The sequence below is a fragment of the Pteropus vampyrus genome, unplaced genomic scaffold (genome assembly GCF_000151845.1).
Source record: "Pteropus vampyrus isolate Shadow unplaced genomic scaffold, Pvam_2.0 Scaffold72, whole genome shotgun sequence".
In the NCBI taxonomy this organism is placed as follows: Eukaryota; Metazoa; Chordata; class Mammalia; order Chiroptera; family Pteropodidae; genus Pteropus; species Pteropus vampyrus.
The window spans coordinates 3,354,199-3,358,447 of NW_011888853.1; the positions used below are offsets into that span (position 1 = coordinate 3,354,199).

At 63.2% G+C, this 4,249-nt stretch overlaps 1 protein-coding gene across 6 annotated transcripts in view; it reads left to right on the forward strand.

Annotated features, from left to right (window-relative positions):
* SEPT9 (septin 9) overlaps positions 1–4,249 on the forward strand; it is a 142,721-nt gene that overhangs the window by 59,141 nt on the left and 79,331 nt on the right. The gene's annotated exons all lie outside the window — the stretch shown is intronic.

A 4,249-nucleotide genomic window follows, 5' to 3' on the forward strand; every position in this document is an offset into this window, starting at 1 on the left:
GGCTCCTTCACTGGGGGGTGTTCACCCAGTCTCCTCTGCCATCCCCTGCACCCCGGAGTGTCACGGTGGTGGATTGTACGCCTGCCTAAAGGGCCAGGTGCAGATAGTGACACAGGCACATGCTGGACAACTTGACTGCAGGGACAAGCGGTGGGGTGGGGTCAGGCCACCTGCCCAAGGCTCTGCTGGCCACCAGCCTTCCTGAGAGACCGTCAAGACAGGGAGCTGGTGTCCGGGAGGGATGTGCTGGCGGCCACCCCCCTCGTCCAGCAGCCCCTGGTGAACCCCGATTGTGGGTGGCGCTGAGCCGGCTCCCAGCGGGGGGAGCAGCCCCGGCTCTGGGCAGTGGGGAGAGCCATGTCTTTGTCTGACACTGGGGCCGCTCAGCTCCACACTCCCCTCCCTTGCAGGGCAGGGGCGTCTGGCCCCAGGGCGGGGGCCTCGGAGCCTCTGTGCCTAGAGAAATAGACACATCGGGGTCTGAACTCTGGGTCAGCTGCGGGCACCGTGGTGGCCCATGATGGCCCTTGCTTAGGCCACATCCGTGGAGGAGGCTGCCCTGCCGGATGGGTTGTAGCAGTGGCATGGTGGCCCATTCGTGATGGAGTGTGACCAAGGGAAATGGGAACGTGTGGATGGCACGCGTTCCCTGTGGGGCCAGGGGCCCCTTCACCAGGTGACCGGCCTCAGCCCACCCCTCTCAAGTGCTGCAGCCTGGGATCCTGGCGTAGGCTGAGCAGAACGGGGTCCCCTCCTCCTCCCCCACCTCACATGCCCAGAGGTCACGGGAGGTCACATTCAGAGATTAACTCCCCCAACCTGGTTCATCAGTTGAATGCCCCTTGACAGGGGGGAGGGGCTTGCCTGCTGCCTAGAAGTCTCTTTGGGGTACGACCAGCAGCACAAGGCCGCAGTGAGGACCTGGGGGCCAGGCCGAAGGATCCAGGTTGACCCCAGACCCAGGACACGGTCCCCCCTGCCGCCAGCCCAGACCAGGTGCTCCCTCTGGGTCTGGATGGGACTCGTGTGTCTTTGGCCCACTGTCCGGTGGCACGTGGGAGACCCTCAGAAGCCTGGTGGTGTGCGTGGAATGACGGGGTGGGGTGAGGGGGCCCCCGTGGGAGACGCCTCGGAGGTCGAGGCCCCGGAGAGTTCAGTGTTTCGGTTCATCCCAGAAACCGAGGCAGGAAACGGGCTTCTCGACATAGCCACTGAGGCAAAATGGTGAAACCGTGGCTGCCCTTCCAAAGTTCTCTCAGTTTTCCCCAAATTTGGAGTCTCTGTGGGACCGAATGGCCCGGAGCTCCCTGGCACACGGTCCCAGAAGCCCGAGGATTGTAATCTCCCGGCCAAACGGCCAGTGGTGGGCCCCTGGACGGCCCCGGCGCCTGGCGCATTTCTGGGCTTAGGCTGTTTACTTTGGTCTCGACAGAGCCGGGGCTCCGTCCAGCCCGGACCAGGAGACGGTCTAACAACTCCAAAAGTTTGTTGTCATTTTTTTAAAGTGCTGCCGGTGTCCAGAAGTTTAGACGGAGAGACAGGCCTCGCTTCCCGTGGATGCGGTGGGTCCACCCCACGCCAGAGCCAGGCCCCCGGGGGGCGGGAGCCCACGGCCAGGCTCTGCCCTGCCTCTTTCTCATGTTTGTCCCTGTCCACTCTCTTTCCCATGTCCCTGAGTCTCTAACAGCTCCCCTCAGCAGGCCGACCCCCCTGCCGTCCCCCCCACCCCCCTGTCTTTGGGTGAGCCGGGGAGGCCGATGTCAGCCTGAGTGCAAAACCCAGAACACCAAGGGGCCTGGCCTCAAACTCAGTGCTTTGTCTTCCCTGCATGTGGCTTAGAGCTTCCTGAGCCCCGGTCCCCAAGCCCCTGCCTTCCAGCACAGAGAATAGCATCCTGGGCGAGCCAGGTGACATGCGGAGGGAAGCAGGCGAGGTGACACCCTCCTCCCACGCATTCCGCTCCCGCTCTGGCTACAGCCTCCGAAGGACCCTCGGACGGGGGTTTGAAGATTGTTCCCTGGTACAGATGGGGCACGGCCACCCCCAGGGCCTCGGGTCGGGCGGGGTGGGGAGTGGGGTCTGTCTCGCGGTCCGGGTCTTGTGTAGACTGAGTGGGAGGCTCCCGGGGGTGCTTTCCCCCTCTTTCCCCTTCGGGAAACCACGTCTGCTCTGTGCCCGGCCCCCTCGCTCCACAAGGAGAGGCCGGAGTCCCTGAGTCTTGGTGGCTATTGTCAGTTCTTCTCCAGTGGTGACGCTGGCCCCTGGGGCAAGGCTTGGGGGTCCTGGACACCTCCTAATGGGAGGCTGCAGCTGAGGGTCCCCCTGGGAATGAGGAAGGGGCCACAGACAGCATCCTCTCTGCCTGGAGGAGGTTGACTATGGACGAGTCTCATCATCTCTCTGGCGGTGAAGTCCCCAGCAGAGTGAGTGTGGCCTCTGCCGTCCCCCCACCCCCAGGCAGCGACTGGACATGGAGATGTGTCTGGTGTGACACTGGCCGGTGGATTTCCACACTCCCCAGGCAGGAGCTCACTCTGTACCGTCCGGCCCCTCCCTGGGTGCAGGAAGCCGGCCATGAGCGGGAGTAGGTGGCCTGCCTTTCCACGTGGGTGGGCAGTTTCCCTGAGGGGCCAGGGCCTGCCCCAGGTCCCCTGGAGGTAGGTACTATCCACACCACGGGGCCTCCCCTGCTGTCCCCTGCTCACAGGGGAAGGCGTGCTCGGGAAGGCAGCTGAGTTTCGTTTTTCCTTCGGTTCAGAACGAAGTGCTGGACGGAGTCCTGTCCTCCCGTGGGCCGGGAGCGGGTCACCGCGTCGGGGAGGCAGTCAGCTCACTCGGTTGTCTCTCCAGCAGCTGTCCGTGAGCACCGGTTAAAAGCCAGCTCTGTTCTAGGTTCGAGGGGTCCAGGCATGAGCCCAGGAGAGGGGTAGGTGGAGGAGGGCTTCCTGGAGGGAGGAGCACCCAAGCAGACTCCTGGGAAGGAGCTTACCAGGCAGGGGCTCCAGGCAGATGATGCTGGCCGGCTTCTCATGCAATTTCCACCATCTTGTAGTTTGTTTGAGAGACCCCACCGTGCCCACACCTGGCACAGGTCCCCTTGGAGGGCCGAGCTTGCAAGCCTAGGAGGTGTGAAGAGGATTAAGGCCCCATCATTCCTCCTGGTCAGGAGCCTGGGAGAGCTGGGAGGGGCTTGGATGGTGAATAACTGAGTAACTCGGATGGGAGGGCCGCGCCCCCTTTGTTAGCTTAGCGGGCTTGGAGTGGCTGCTCTGAGCCGGGCCTCCGTCAGCAAACCTCAGCAAGGGCTGCTCTGCTGTTTTATTTTATTTTTTTGCTAAACTACAAAAGAAACCCTTGGCGGGCATGGGGCCCCTTGGGGGTGAGATGGGGAAGGTGAGCGTTCATTAGCACCTTTGCAGGCCGAGCGCATCAGAGGGGGGTTGCTGCCCCGGATGGAAACACCCGAGTCTTGGGGTGAGGTGGGGGGATGGGGATTCTAGTGAGGGAGGAAATCCCCCTGCTCTGGCTGCAGCCCCCCCCCCCCCCCCCCCCAGGCTGGGCGGGGGTGGGGGACTCCACTCAGATATTTACATCTCTCCTGATATTTAAATGCTGGAGCCAGGCTCCTGCAAACAGCTGCCCTGGAGCCAGCTGTCAGGCTCTGGCTGCCCTCCTCCTCCTCCTCCCTCCCTCCCTCCCTCCCACATTCTTTCTCTCTGACCCAAGTCCAAGCCCTTCCAGCAGTTTCCCCTTCGCTCTTCCCGTGACCAAGCTGGTTCTTGTTATTTTTCGTAATCATTTTCTTTATTGAGCACCTACTCTGTGCCAGGCACTGGACTGGGCACTTCATCCTCCAGGGCCCAGCGCGGTGGACAGGCCGCTGAGGCTCGCTCCGGTCACATCTGGCCCGAGACCACACATCCGTCTGTCACTCCCTCCTGCTGAAACCTGGCCCGTGGCCCTCCCCGGTGCCACCTCACGTGGGCTGGCCCTGCCTGGCGGGGACAGAAATGTCAGTCTACAACAGTGGCGGGTGGGGACAGCTGGGGGTCCCGAGCCTGGGGCCCGGCAGGGGCTGCCTCTGCTCCGATCACAGTACACCTTGCACCTGTACAGGGCTGAGCGCAGTGCCGGCACATGGGGTCGGCTTGTGTTTTTAGAGCCTGGCTTTCGAGGGCCGGGGTGGGAGCTGGAGGCGGGGTGGGGTAATGGTTTAGGGCGCTGGCTCAAATCCGGCTCCGCCCTTGCC